This window comes from Oncorhynchus kisutch, linkage group LG14 (assembly GCF_002021735.2).
Source record: "Oncorhynchus kisutch isolate 150728-3 linkage group LG14, Okis_V2, whole genome shotgun sequence".
Classification (NCBI taxonomy): Eukaryota; Metazoa; Chordata; class Actinopteri; order Salmoniformes; family Salmonidae; genus Oncorhynchus; species Oncorhynchus kisutch.
In genome coordinates this window covers 53008948-53025398 of record NC_034187.2, presented here as the reverse complement: position 1 = coordinate 53025398, position 16451 = coordinate 53008948, and positions in this window count along the sequence as shown.

Sequence of the window (16451 nt, the reverse complement as noted above, 5' to 3'; positions counted from 1 at the left end):
TGATTGTCTGCTAAAAGACAACATGTTTACATGTTTATAGGCAAACAATATGGTAGATTATGAATATAATGTACTGGTGCACTGCACCGTATATTTGTGTGTGTATATTTGCCTGAACATGCTGTGTGTGTGTGTGTGTGTGTGTGTGTGTGTGTGTGTGTGTGTGTGTGTGTGTGTGTGTGTGTGTGTGCGCGCTCACGTGCACGCGCATGTGCTTGTAACCTTATGTGCTGGTGACTGAGCAGGATCTCTCTGAAGCTATCAATCAGGCAAAGACAGATCATGGAACATGGATCACCATTCTGACTATCAGAGACTCTGAACTTCTTAACCAAGGCACACACACACACGCGCGGGAACACAATTATACGTAAGGTATATGAGTACCCAGTGGTGTGGTGGGGGCAAAATGCAGGTATGCCCACTTTTTTCCCCCAGTGGTTGTTGCATATACTCACTTACTTCTTTAATCCACACTGATGTGTGTCAAAGTAGTGTAGTGGAGATGTATGCTGTATCAACTATGTAGAACAATAAAGAAATCACAAAGTAGGCTACACAAACGTAGCTCTCGAAAACGCTTACTGTCCAAAGTAGGGTTTTCAGCCCTTACATTCACCCGCTATTGACTTCATGCGAACTACGGATGTAGGATCTTAATTACAAACATCTTTCATTAATTATAATCCACATATTCATTCACATTTCCTGTTTTCTGCAGGATTATTTTCATGCTGAAGAAAACTGGCTTAAATTAAGATCCTACATCTGTACAATTGCGACACTGTGTTTTGACGTTTAGAAACGTCAATAATCGTCGCTGTCAAACCGGGTTTTGAAACATACGCTGATATGTCCCTTACCTTTCATTATCAGTGAGAAAGAATATTTCAAAAATATATTCGTACCACATGGCTGTGAGTGCTTCTGGTCTCTTTTTGGCAAAATGTGAGTATGCCCACTTCTCCAGGCACCACTACACCACTGCGTGCACCCTCCCACCAGATGTAATGCACATTTAGACTCCCACATGTACACACACTTATCTGCACGTCAGTAGCACACTGTCAGTGTCACCTGTTGGAGGGATGAAAAAAAGCCATGCATTTATTTCCTGTAACGAATACAGTAGGAATACATGTCAATGAAACTATCCACCTCAACCAAGCAGTATAACTAACAGTCTTTCAAAATCTGTTGAATTTTTTGAAAAATGGCCACTGTTTTTCAACAGAACAAATTCAGAGGAGATCATCCACAAAGCGTTGCTGGCTATCTGTCGATATGAAGACTAAAGGATTGAGTTTTGTGTAACATTTCACACTAGCTCAGCCTTCACATACACAGATGTAGGATCGTAATTTGATCCAGTTTGCTACAGCAGGAAAATAATCCTGCAGCAACAGGAAATGTTAATTATTATGTGCATTTTTTTGTAAGGGAAAATCACATCTGAAATGTAAAAGTGGAAATGACACATTCTGACCCTTTTTAACTAAAATACACTACAAAAAAATGTTTAAAATGTCCTGCAGTGCAGGAAGGTTCTCCTGCAACAGGGTGATCAAATTCAGATCCTACATCTGCATTGCGTTATGTCTCCGTCTTTCACAGTAACACAAGAAAATACAACTTTGTTCTATTGCTAATGCTCCTAATAATTAATATGTAAGTAGTCACACTTTCTATTATTTTATTATACTGTTTTTGATTGTACTTCCATACACGCATTTATGAACATAGAAATTGGATTACAATTGACAAGTGTATTGTCTACAACATGAACTCATTCCCTCTAATCAGTGCATTTCAACTTAATAAAACAAACGGACAAGAATAAGTCTAAAAGGGCAGTGGAATCAAGTTCGTAAAACTGTCAGTGTTCAAAACACAACCAATATCTCTTAGCCCAAAGGTTTTTACCCATTGGTGACGGTTTACAACAAATGTTTTTTGTTGTACTTTCTTTATAGATTTTCAGATATGAGAACAGGAAAACAGTACAACCCCAACCCCTCCCTCCACCCCTTCTTCCCTCCAATCCACCCACCCAAATTCAAATTTAAGAAGAATTTGCTTCTCTCATAACGTGTCCATATACAAAGATTAACCTCTAACATGAAACATCAATGACTGGTGTTCTAGTAGAGGAAAATCCATTCTTCCAGATACATATTTGCTTTGTTCATTGGCTCTGGGGTCATTCATAGCCACTCAGTCTATATAGTCCTGAACAATACAAACTCCAGGCCAGAGGGGGTTCACCACTTAGGACTACAGGCTGTAGAGCAGAAGAATCACCACAGAACACAACAGAGACGCTCCGGTTGCTGGGCTGCCACTTGGTTTGGAAGATTGGACAGTTGCTGCTGTTGCAGGAGCAGGAACAGAGGTTGTAAGAGCTGGCACAGCGGTTGTAGGAGCAACAGGACCAGCGCTTGTAGGAGCAACAGGACCAGCGCTTGTAGGAGCAACAGGACCAGCGCTTGTAGGAGCAACAGGACCAGCGCTTGTAGGAGCAACAGGACCAGCGCTTGTAGGAGCAACAGGACCAGCGCTTGTAGGAGCAACAGGACCAGCGCTTGTAGGAGCAACAGGACCAGCGCTTGTAGGAGCAACAGGACCAGCGCTTGTAGGAGCAACAGGACCAGCGCTTGTAGGAGCAACAGGACCAACGCTTGTAGGAGCAACAGGACCAGCGCTTGTAGGAGCAACAGGACCAGCGCTTGTAGGAGCAACAGGACCAACGCTTGTAGGAGCAACAGGACCAGCGCTTGTAGGAGCAACAGGACCAGCGCTTGTAGGAGCAGAACCAGTGATTGTAGGAGCAGAACCAGTGATTGTAGGAGCAGAACCAGTGATTGTAGGAGCAGAAACAGCGATTGTAGGAGTGAAAGAAGCTATTGTTGAAACATTCTGAATGTGGAGAATGATAGAAGAGACAATTGAGTCAATGTCAATGTGGACTGCAAATCATTCTTAAAGGGACATTTAACTCATAAATGAAAGTTTGTCAGATGTTTTCAGACCTCAAAAGAAGACTAATGTCCGGATTAAACATTGATTGTGTGGATCCAACTATAGGCCTCAATCCCAAAGGAATAGAAAAGATTAGCACTGTCTAATTTCCTGGATTTCCTGGTTTTATTCGGTGCTCATCTTTTCCATTCATTTGGAATGGAGGCATATAGCTGGATCTACACAACCGATGTCATTGGACGTGTCACACCCTGATCTGTTTCACCTGTCTTTGTGATTGTCTCCACCCCCTCTCCATGGATCGCCCATCTTCCCCATTATCCCCAGTGTATTTATACCTGTGTTCTCTGTTTGTCTGTTGCCAGTTCGTTTTGTTTTGTGAAACCTACCAGCGTTTGTTCCCTGGCTCCTGTCTGTCCTTGCTCCTGTTTTCTAGTCCTTCCCGGTTTTGACCGTTCTGCCTGCCCTGACCCTGAACCTGCCGTTCTATACCTTGCCCCACCTCACAGGATAATTGATACCTGCCTGCCCTGACCCTGAGACTGTGTGCCGTTCTGGACCTTTTGCACCCTCTCTGGATTACCGACCTCCGCCTCCCTTTGACCTGTCGTTTGCCTGTCTCTGTATTAGAAATAAACTTTTGTTTCTTCGACACTGTCTGCATCTGGGTCATATTTGAAACGTGATAGGACGTAGTTTCATCTTGACATTAGACTACTTTGGAGGTCGGAAAGAGACGAACAAACTTTCATTTGAAAGTGTAATGTACCTTTAAAGCTTGAATCCTTAGTTGCTACATCAATTTTCTGACTTGCAGCATATACATTTTAAGGTCATTTCCGATTGAGCTGACATATGCACCGTTTACCGTGAATGCAGTCTCCACTAAATGCGGGAACATTGTCTTTACATTTCAATCACACTGTAGTGCTGAATGTCAATAATACGGATTGAATAGAGCCCTTAGTTCAACTGTTGTACCCCGTCCGACCCCAAAATACAAGCTCGTTTTACTCCAATGTTTGGAAACAATTTAAATGTAAACAAACAGTCTATTTCCTCAAAACATAGGGCTGTATTTAAGCCATAGCACTGAAGATCTAGCGCAAATCACAAGTAAAATCAATCTTACCGTGGTGGTAGAGACTGCATTAACGGTAAACGCTGCATACAGTGTGTTTGGAAAGTAATCACACCCCTTGACTTTTTCCACATTTTGTTACGTTACAGCCTTATTCTAAAATTATTCTTAAATTATTACTTTTCCTTATCATTCTACACACAATACCCCATAACGACAAAGCGAAAACAGGTTTTTACGATTGTTTTGCACATTTATAAAAAACGAAAAGCAAATACCTGATTTATATAGCTATTCAAACCCTTCGCTATGAGACTCGAAATTGAGCTCAGGTGTATCCTGTTTCCATTGATTATCCTTGAGATGTTTTTACAACCTGATTGGAGTCCACCTGTGGTAAATTCAATTGATTGGACATTATTTGGAAAGGCACACACCTGTCTATATAAGGTCCCACAATTGACAGTGCATGTTAGAGCAAAAACCAAACCATGAGGTCAAAGGAATTGTCAGTAGAGCTCCGAGACAGGATTGTGTCGCGGCACAGATCTGGGAAAGGGTTCCAAAAATGTCTGCAGCATTGAAGGTCACCAAGAACACAGTGGCCTCCATCATTCTTAAATGGAAGAAGTTTGGAACCACCAAGACTCTTCCTCTAGAGCTGGCCTCCCGGCCAAACTGAGTAATCGGGGGAGAAGGGCCTTGGTTCGGACGGTGACCAAGAACCCGGTGGTCACTCTGACAGAGCAACAGAGTTCCTCTGTGGAGATGGGAGAACCTTCCAGAAGGACAACCATCTCTGCAGCACTCCACCAATCAGATCTTTATGGTAGACTGGCCAGACGGAAGCCACTCCTCAGTAAAAGGCACACGACAGCCCGCTTGGAGTTTTCCAAAAGGCACCTAAAGACTCTCAGACCATGAGAAAAAAGATTCTCTGGTCTGATGAAACCAAGATTGAACTCTTTGGCCTGAATGCCAAGCTTCACGTCGGGATGAAGCCTGGAAGCATGGTGGTGGCAGAATCATGCTGTGGAGATGTTTTTCAGCGGCAGGGACTGGGAGACAAGTCAGGATCGAGGGAAAGATGAATGAAGCGACGAGAGATCCTTGATGAAAACCTGCTCCAAAGGGCTCAGGACCTCAGACTGGGGTGAAGGTTCACCTTCCAATATGACAATGACCCTAAGCACACAGCCAAGACAACACAGGAGTGGCTTCAGGACAAGTCTCTGAATGTCCTTGAGTGGCCTAACCAGAGCCTGGACTTGAACCCAATCGAACATCTCTGGAGAGACCTGAAAATAGCTGTGAGGGGAATTTCCCTATCCAACCTGACAGAACTTGAAAGGATCTGCAGAGAATGGGAGAAACTTCCAAAATACAGGTGTGCCATGCTTGTAGCATCATACGCAAGAAAACTCACGGTTGTAATCGCTGCCAAAGGTGCTTCAACAAAGTACTGAGCAAATGGTCTGAATACTCATGTAAATGTGATATTTCAGTTTTTTTACATTTCTAAAAACCTGTTTTTGCTTTGTCATTATGGAGTATTGTGTGTAGATTGATGAGGGAAGAAAATGAATGAATACATTTTAGAATAAAACTGTAATGTAACTAAATGTGGAAAAAGTCAAGGGGTCTGAATACTTTCCAAATGCAGTGTATGTCTGCTCAAACTGAAATGACCTTTCAATTTTAGCACGGATCTTCCATGATACTACTGCAACACGGATTTAAAAGTATCATTTTTATATCATGGATGGTTCATTATATCATGGATGGTTAGTCTCCATTTCTCCAGGCCCATCCCTCAGCGTTTTACTAAAACACAGGCGGGGTGGCCGCTTGTTATTGTTTCAATAATGGATTCTAGGTTTAAGGCATGTAGTAACACTGAGAGTGGGGTCAATTCCATTTCAATCCAGTAAGTGAATTTAAATTCAAATTCCAGAATGTAACCATCCTTATTGGAAATAATGTCAATTAATGGAACGGAATTGACTTCTTTCCAGATTAGTAGGTTGCCCTCCATTACCGTGACACCAGAAATGGTCACTTTCAAGGTACCCAATTGCATTCTAACAGCATACTACACGTTGCTTTCCCCCAAATAAAAAAAAACCCTCACTGTCATCAAAATCAGATTCAACACATCTGAAGCATTATACAGTAATTCAGATATTTTCTGTGTAAACAGAAGGACTGGGGTCAGTTCCATATCTACTTCAAATAATTCACGAAGTGCTTTTGAAAAATGCATACGAAGAATGAATGCCACTTTTGAGTTCTTGAAGTGGAATCTTGAGTCATCTCCTGAATTAACCGATTTGAAGTGGAATTGACCCCGACTCTGTTGTGTAGTGTCCATTCCATTACCTGTGCGGTGGTGGAGGCCAGCAGGGCCAGTGTACAGAGTCCCAGAAGATACATTATATTGGAGAGTAGGTGAGGTGTCCTAAGAGTAAAATACTGCAGGAGGCTTGAAGAGCTGTTGATGGTCTGCCCTGGTCTATGTTTCCAGAGATGGTCCTCAGTGTATCGAGTGCTGTAGAGTTTATTTTCTTTTTCGGAGTTGCACTGCTCTTATATATCGCTCCACCATGTTCCTCTGGTTCCAAGAAGGTTGTGTGTGTGTGTCTGTGTGTGTGTGTACATGTACACATGTGTGGTGTGTGTGTGTACATGTACACATGAACAGTTTCGGCAGGCATATCATGTCAGTGTACAAAACAGCAGAGTTTGGTTTCAACACTTACACTTCCTTTCCATTACCTTTCCTTGCTCTGATGAAGCCAATGACTGCCGAAACGCATTAGCCTGTCCGGATGAAAATAACACTGTGAAATGAGGTGACGTCTTTTCGTCTTTTTGTTTGTTTAAATACACTTTCTGGTGTTCTGCCGTTTCCCGATGTTTTTTGAACACGGGATTTCATTTGAAACTACCTTTCCATGACATTTCACTCTACTGTTTCTGTTAATACAAAATCTTCATTTTGGTAAATGTACTGTGTAAATACCATACAAATACAGTTCAGGGGCAATGATGTTGCTTCGCAAATTCCATGGCATCAAGTCTATTTTTATTACAGAGATGACCAAATCACTTTCTCCCAAATGACTTCCCATCTCCTTCCTGGAATTTCACTCTCAAAAATGAAAGCATAATTCTATATTTAGATCACGTATGCCCATAATCCACAATATATTTAGATCACGCATGCCTACAATCCACTGGTTTGTTTGTTATCAATACAGTGAGAGTAAGTGAGAGTACAGAGAGGTCCGGGGTAATAAGGGACCTAAAGTGTCCCAGGAACACATTCCACACAACATTACACCACATCCACCAGCCTGCACCATTGACACCAGGCAGGATGGGGCCATAGCCTCATGCTGCTTCTTGTTTTTTAGCTGGTAGGAGTGGAACCCGGTGTGGTCATCTGCTGTAGTAGCCCATCCATGACAAGGACAGACAAATTGTGCTTTCCGAGATGCAGTTCTGCACACCACTGTTATACTGCACTGTTATTTGCCTGTTTGTGGTCTGCCTGTTAAGGTGCACGATTCTTGACATTCTTCTTCAACCTCTCATCAACGAGTTGTTTTCGACCACAGGACTGTCGCTGACTGGATGTTTTTGTTTGTCGCACCATTTTCGGTAAATCCTAGACACTATCGTGTGTGAAAATCCCTGAGATACAGGAACTGGCGTGACTGGCACCGACAATCATACCACTCTCACAGTCACTTAGGTCACTAGTTTTGTCATTTCTAACATTCAATCGAACAGTAACTGAATGCCTCGATGCCTGTCTGCCTGCTTTTTTTGTGTTTTTTTTGGGGGCCATTTTTACCCCGTTTTCTCCCCAATTTCATGGTATCCAATTGTTTAGCTACTATCTTGTCTCATCACTACAACTCATGCATCCTCCGATACACAACCCAACCAAGCCGCACTGCTTCTTAACACAGCGCGCATCCAACCCGGAAGCCAGTCGCACCAATGTGTCGGAGGAAACACCGAGCACCTGGCAATCTTGGTTAGCGCGCACTGAGCCCGGCCCGCCACAGGAGTCGCAGGTGCGCAATGAGACAAGGATATCCCTACCGGCTGGTATCCATGAGTTCCAGTGCCAGAATCCCAAAGTTACCCTTTAACACTCTCAGAAAGGTGCAGTCAATGTGACTCTTGCCCCCTATGTGGCGCTCCATGCCATAGTGAATGTATTATCAGGCTGGCTGTCGAACCAAACAGTAGAGTCAGGGAGTAACTGAAGACATGGCTGCCCCCTGCTGGTGTGGTGGGAGTGGTTGACCATGTGGCGGTTGTAGCGTTTGTGACAGCGGTTGTTGGTCCTATTGCAGATTTCTGTTGGTTGGTTGTTGGTCCTATTGTCGAATTCTGTTGGATGATATCGAATGGTTTACATTAGGCTACATGTTACTTCAGCATTAATTCCCCCATGTTTATTTGAAGCTGGAATGAATTAGGGACAGTTAAAAAATGACTGGGGGGCGGGTTACTCAATCATTTTTCAGGTTTTACTATATGACTTCTTCCACCCTAGCCAAATCTCCTCATCTGCTTGCCTGCGCCTCCCCAATCAAGGTCTTTCGGTACTTCCCTTATGCACTACGCTTTTCCATAAGTTTACTATACCACAGGTCAATATAGTCTGCCTCACTGTCTGTCCTACCCTCTGTCCACCATTCATAGTGGCAATAGTGGTAGGTGGATCGTATAGTGATAGGTGGATCGTATAATGGTAGGTGGATCGTATAGTGGTAGGTGGATCTGTCATGGGCTATCAATCATACCACACGTAAAATCATTCCAAGCTGCATACATTTTCTACATAAATCCACAAGAACAAGGGGAGTAGCTGATAGGCAGCAGCGAGGCAGGTTGCTCATGAAAGAACAATGAAGACGTGAGACACGCAGCTCAAAAAGCTCCACTATTGACCTTGATTAGGGAGAATAAAATGATCCAACCTAGACGAGCCTACAACAACTACGGAAGTATTAGGGCCAAGGGAAGAGTAAAAAGAAATGGTGAGAGGTGGTGGTACTTGGATAAAACATTTTGGTATGATCATACTTTAAAACAGTGGCAATATTCCGAGAATAAAGTGGCAATAATCCGAGAATAAAGTCTGTTATATTTCGAGATTAACGTAGGGGATTTGGATGTGTCCCTGGCTCCCCGTTGCTGTGTCCGCCACTGTAGAAATGGCTGAGTTAGATGACCTGGTGAAACTATCCTTTAGAATGGGTTTTTAGTAACAAGGAAATCCTCTCTTTTAGCACATAATAGCCATATTGTTATAAGTATTAGGAGCAGGAAGAGGTTGTGCCACAGATTTCTTTCAGAAGGAACCATGGCTACATACACAGTTAGACATGGACAGGTTGTGTGTGTGTGTGTGTGTGTGTGAGCAGTAAAGAGTAGGGGCAAAACAAATAAATGGCCATTAATATTTAATTGAACTATCTAATACACTCGTTCAAACGGGCATCACTGCGCACTCACGCTTATCAATCTAACTTGCATGCACACGCACACACACACACACACACACACACACACACACACACACACACACACACACACACACACACACACACGCACACACACACACGCACACACACACACGCACACACACACACACACACACACACACGCACACACACACGCACACACACACACACACACACACACACGCACGCACACACACGCACGCACGCACGCACGCACACGCACACGCACGCACGCACACGCACGCACGCACGCACACGCACGCACACGCACGCACGCACGCACTCGCACGCGCACGCGCACGCACACACACACACACACACACACACACACACACACACACACACACACACACACACACACACACACACACACACGGCAATGGTGCGTTATGAGCACAAACAAAAAACTGCTTGTATGTACTTTTGAGAATATTGCTCACTTTTGCAGTGTAGTGGAGTTGTCATTACAGAAAATAGTGACATGTCAATACGCACCTCAAACAATATCAAATAGGGTGTTCATGTCACCACCACAAACTCGTATCACGGCATAAAACATCAATATACCCATCCGTTCTGTAACAACCTGACAACAGCGAGGAAGTATGTCATTGTTTGCTAGGTTTTATAGAAGTGAGAAGACGTGCAACATTTACCAGTAAGGGGGGGAAGTAGATAACAGTAGTTTAATAATTGCCCTTTGGCTGTTGCTGTAGTGTATACTTTCACTTCCCCCTCTTTTGTCTCTCTCTTTAGAACTCAATGCACCCCACTTCCTCATGCATTTATTATGTATTAGACCATGCAGTAACATATGAACAAAAATGTACACTCCGTGGCTAGTTTATTAGGTACACCCATCTCTACTGGATCCAGCTGACTGGAGCTGACTGGATGTTTTTGTTTTGTCGTATCATTCTCGGTAAACCCTAGACACTGTCGTGTGTGAAACGCAGAAGAGGCCAGACGGTTCTGAGATACTGGATCCGGCGCGCTTTGGCACCAACGATTATACCACGCTCAAAGTTGCTTAGGTCACTCCGTGCCATGGCCACTTGACTGCCTGTAGGAGCTAACTAATAAACAGGCCACTGGGTGTATATTTAAGCAATCACTCTCTACCAAGGCCAGGGGGGGGGTGTGGTATATTGCCAATACACCACGGACAAGGGCTGTTCTTATCTACAATGCAACGTGCTAGGACACAGCCCTTAGCCGTGGTACAGTTGAAGTCGGAAGTTTACACACACCTTAGCCAAATACATTTCAACTCAGTTTTTCACATTTCCTGACATTTAATTCTAGTAAAAATTCCCTGTCTGAGGTCAGTTAGGATCACCGCTTTATTTTAAGAATGTGAAATGTCAGAATAATACTAGAGAGAAGGATTTTTTTCAGCTTTTATTTCTTTCATCACATGCCCAGTGGGTCAGAAGTTTACATACACTCAATTAGTATTTGGTTAGCATTAACTTTAAATTGTTTAACTTGGGTCAAATGTTTTGGGTAGCCTTCCACAAGCATCCCACAATAAGTTGGGTGAATTTTGGCCCATTCCTCCTGACAAAGCTGGTGTAATTGAGTCAGGTTTGTAGGCCTCCTTGCTCACACACGCCTTTTCAGTTCTGCCCACACATTTTCTATAAGGCTTTGTGATGGCCACTCTAATACCTTGGCATTGTTGTCCTTAAGCCATTTTGCCACAACTTTGGAAGTCTGCTTGGGGTCATTGTCCATTTGGAAGACCCAAATTACTTGTATCATGCACAAAGTAGATGTCCTAGCCGACTTCCAAAACTATAGTTTGTTAACAAGAAATTTGTGGAGTGGTTGAAAAACGAGTTTTAATGACGACCTAAGTGTATGTAAACTTCCGACAACTGTAAGTCTCCAACCATGATTTTTGCAATTTGTTTCAGTCATTGGCAGCAGAGAACTGGAAGGAAAGGCGGCCAAATGAGGTGTTGGCTTTGGGAATGACCAGTGAAATATACCTGCTGGAGCACGTGCTACGGGTGGGTGTTGCTATGGTGACCAGTGAGCTGAGATATGGCGGAGCTTTACCTAGCATAACTTATAGATGACCAGGAGCCAGTGGGTTTGGCGACGAATATGTAGCGAGGACCAGCCAACGAGAGCATACAGGTCGCAGTGGTGGGTAGTATGTGGGGCTTTGGTGACAAAATGGATGGCACTGTGATAGATTGCATACAATTTAATGAGTAGAGTGTTGGAGGCTATTTTGTAAATGACATTTCCGAAGTCAAGGATCGGTAGGATGGTCAGTTTTACAAGGGTATGTTTGGCAGCGTGAGTGAAAGAGGCTTTGTTGGGAAATAGGAAGACGATTCTAGATTTAACTTTGAATTGGAGATGCTTAATGTGAGTTTGGAAGGAGAGTTTACAGTCTAGCCAGACACCTAGGTATTTATAGCGTCCAGAGTAGTGATGCTAGTCGGGCGGGGGGGTGCGGGCAACGATCGGTTGAAGAACAAGCATTTTGTTATATATATATATTTTTTGTAAGTATCAAAGAATATTTTTCCAGTAATACACATACCAGCGATACATTTTTTTTTTTACCTTTATTTTACTAGGCAAGTCAGTTAAGAACAAATTCTTATTTTCAATGACGGCCTAGGAACAGTGGGTTAACTGCCTGTTCAGGGGCAGAACGACAGATTTGTACCTTGTCAGCTCAGGGGTTCAAACTTGCAACCTTTCGGTTACTAGTCCAATGCTCTAACCACTAGGCTACCCTGCCGCCCCAAGAGCAAATGCATAATACCAGCGTCTTGATGAAATATACAACTATCTCCAGTCCTTACGACTTGTAATCTTAAAGTCTCTTATTAGCTGTTCACAAGGCTAGGACCACCTTCAAACACCTTGACTTGTGACTTGCGTGTCTGACTTTCCTGTTAGTCTTGCCTCACGACGCTTCCTTATGTGGAGATGTTCTTCTTAGGTTGCAGGTAGGTGTAAAACTCTTATCTGGCAGATGACAGGGCCTACCAGGACTTGGGAATCTTGTAGAATCTTTTACAGCTGGGTGAGATTCTTCTATCTCTCTTGCTCGTGAAGAGCATTGAGTTCTCACTGTAGCTCCCTTCAGTAACCACGAGCACAACCGTTCCTTGATTTTAACTGGCGGCTTTATTCTGTAGATTTAGTCCGAATTATCACCTTCCGTGAGAACTATAAAGTAAATGAAGTTAAGCACACTCTTACAACCTTCTTATCTTACGAGTGACTTATTAGCTTGATATAACTCTGAAGTGCTGACAGACATAAACAGTTTAGCCGGAGCTATAACAGTATCAGATTAAACACATGAATAAAGGAACAATACCTCATTGGCTGCTTATTACAGAATGGAGGAAATCAAACTTCACACTTATTGTTCCTGGCATGAATTCACAGTTCATCCTTAATTATTATAATGTTACCATCCTAACATACACCCTTCAACCTTTATGAACTACACCCGATGACCTGAAAACTTAGCTAACGCAGCGCAGGATTGCCTTCCTTCCAAAAGTGTGTTGCTACAATAAGGATCTCCGTTACAACAGTTATCAGCTACGCAGTTTGTCTTGTCTTGTCATTTTTCCCGCATAGCGAACACGTAAACAATTCAAACAAAAAACAACGACATAGACTTACAGGTTAACTGACAGTTACACATAGGACCTACTAAAGAGATGAGTCTTCAATGAAGACTTAAAGGTTGAGACAGAGTCTGCATCTCTCACATGGATAGGCAGACCATTCCATAAAAATTGAGCTCTATAGGAGAAAGCCCTGCCTCCAGCTGTTTGCTTAGAAATTCTAGGGAGTGTTGTTCAGGCAACTGAGCTTTGGAGAAAGACGCAGATTTAAAGAGGAGTCCGTCATTTGCTTTCTAATGATCATGATCTTTTTGTCAAAGAAGTTCAAGAATGTATCACTGCTGAAGTGAAAGCCATCCTCTTGGAGAATGCTGCTTTTTAGTTACCTTTGTGACCGTATCAAAAATACATTTTTAGATTGTTCTTATTCTCCTCAATTAAGTTTGAAAAATAGGATGATGGAGCAGCAGTGAGGGCTCTTCGATAATGCATGGTACTGTCTTTCCAAGCTAGTCAGAACACTTCCAGTTTGGTGTAGAGCCATTTTCTTTCCAATTTTCTGGAAGCTTGCTTTAGGGCTCGGGTATATTCTGTAGACCAGGTAGCTAGTTTCTTATGACAAATATTTTTGGTTTTTAGGGGTGAGACTGCATCTAGGGTATTACGCAAGGTTAAATGTAGTTCCTCAGTTAGGGTGGTTAACCGAATTTTGTACTCTGACGTCATTGGGTAGGTGGTGGGAGTCTGGAAGGGCATCTAGGAATCTTTGGGTTGTCCGAGAATTTATAGCACAACTTTTGATGATCCTTGGTTGGGGTCTGAGCAGATTATGTGATGCGCTCGCAAACGTAACAAAAAGCTGGTCCGATAGTCAAGGACTATGAGGAAAAACATTAAGATTCACAATATTTATTCCACAGGACAAAACTAGGTCCAGAGTATGACTGTGGCAGTGAGTAGGTCCGGAGACATGTTGGACAAAACCCACTGAGTTGATGATGGCTCCGGAAGCCTTTTGGTGTGGGTCTGTGGACTTTTCCAATTGAATATTAAAGTCACCAAAAATGTGACTATTATCTGCCATGACTACAAGGCCCAATAGAAATTCAGGGAACTCAGTGAGGAATGTTGTGCATGGCCCAGAAGGCCTATAAACAGTAGCTATAAAAAGTGATTGAGTAGGTTGCATAGATTTCATGACTAGAAGCTGAAAAGACAAAAACAGTCTTTTTTTTTGTAAATTTAAATTTGCTATCGCAAATGTTAGCAACACCTATGCCTTTGCGGGATGCACGGAGGATATGGTCACTAGTGTAACCAGGAGGAGAGGCCTCATTTAACACATTAAATTCATCAGACTTAAGTCATGTTTCAGTCAGGCCAATCACATCAAGATTATAATCAGTAATTATTAGTTTATTGACTATAACTGCCTTGGAAGTGAGGGATCTAACATTAAGTAGCCCTATTTTTAGATGTGAGATATCACAATCTCTTTCAATAGTGACCGGAATGGAGGAGGTCTTTATTCCAGTGAGATTGCTAAGGCGAACATTGCCCAACCTAGGTCGAGGCACAGACACGGTCTCAATGGGGATAGCTGAGCTGACTACACTGACTGTGCTAGTGGCAGACTCCACTAAGCTAGCAGGGTGGCTAACAGCCTGCTGCCTGTTCTGCACCCTATATCATTGTGGAGCTAGAGGAGTTAGAGCCCTGTCTATGTTGGTAGATAAGATGAGGGCACCCCTCCAGCTAGAATGGAGTCTGTCACTCCTCATTAGGCCAGGCTTGGTCCTGTTTGTGGGTGAGTCCCAAAAAGAGGGCCAATTATCTACAAATTCTATCTTTTGGGAGGGGCAGAAAACAGTTTTCAACAAGCGATTGAGTTGTGAGACTCTGCTGTAGAGCTCATCCCTCCCCCTAACTGGGAGGGGGCCAGAGACAATTACTCGATGCCGACACATCTTTCTAGCTGAATTACACGCTGAAGCTATGGTGAACTCTGACTGTTTCATCCTAACATCGTTGGTGCCAACGTGGATACCAATATCCCTATACTTGCCAGTTTTAACCTTAGTCAGCACCATCTTCAGGTTAGACTTCAAGTCTGTAGCCCTGCATCCTGGTAAACAGTGTATGGTCACTGGATGATTATTGTTTGTCTAATACTACAGGTAATGGAGTCACCAATGACTAGGGTGTTGGGAGGCTTCGGCTTCTCAGACCCCGTAACGGGTGGAGGAGAGACCAGAGAAGGCTCGACCTCTGACTCCAACTTGTTGCTTAATAATGGGGAGAACCGGTTGAAAGTTTCTGTCTGCTGAATGAGCGACACCGGTTGAGCATTCCTACAGCATTTCCTTCCAGAAGCCATGAGAAAATTGTCAGGCTGTGGGGACTGTGCGAGGGGATTTAAACTACTATTTGTGCTTATTGGTGGCACAGATGCTTACATTACTCTTACCTAACGATTGCGCCTGAAGCTGGGCTTGCAGCAAGGCTATCCTCACCATAAGGCGATTGTTCGCCTGTATATTATGAGTACAGCGACTACAATTAGAAGGTTTAATGTTACTACTTAGCTTCGGCTGGTGGAGGTCCTGACGAACCACGTCCAGATAAAGTGTCCGGGGTGAAAAAGGTGAATGAAAAAAGTTGAGCGAGGGAAAACACAACAATTATAAACGGTAATTAAAAAGTAAAAAAACGTTAGCAGGTAGCAAAGAAACGTTAGCATTGATGGCATAGATATGGCCACCCATCAGAGTCTGGTTCCTCTCTAGGTTCCTTCCTAGGTTCAGCCATTCTATACAGTTTTTTCAGAGCTACGTGCTTCTACATCTGCCTTTCTTGCTGTTTTATGCTGGGTTTCTGTACAGCACTTTGTGACATCAGCTGATGTAAAATAGGCTTTATCACTAAATGTGATTGATCGAATGCTCCTTCTGTACCTGTATTGATACGTCCCATCGCATGTTATGGATCTTTATAATTCTTTCATTGCTAATTAATAACTTCACCTTTATATTAAATTAGAATGCATTTATTTTCACCTGTGCAGGAACTTTTGTGGTGGACACTTTTTATACACAAATCTTAAAGTGCCCTGAAAAGCAGAACAATGGAACTTATATTAAGATTAAAAGCCAGAGTAATTCTGAATAACCTATTTACTGTGATAAAATATTGGGATTTTAATAAATGTATATGTAAATATTTCACTCGGTCAAA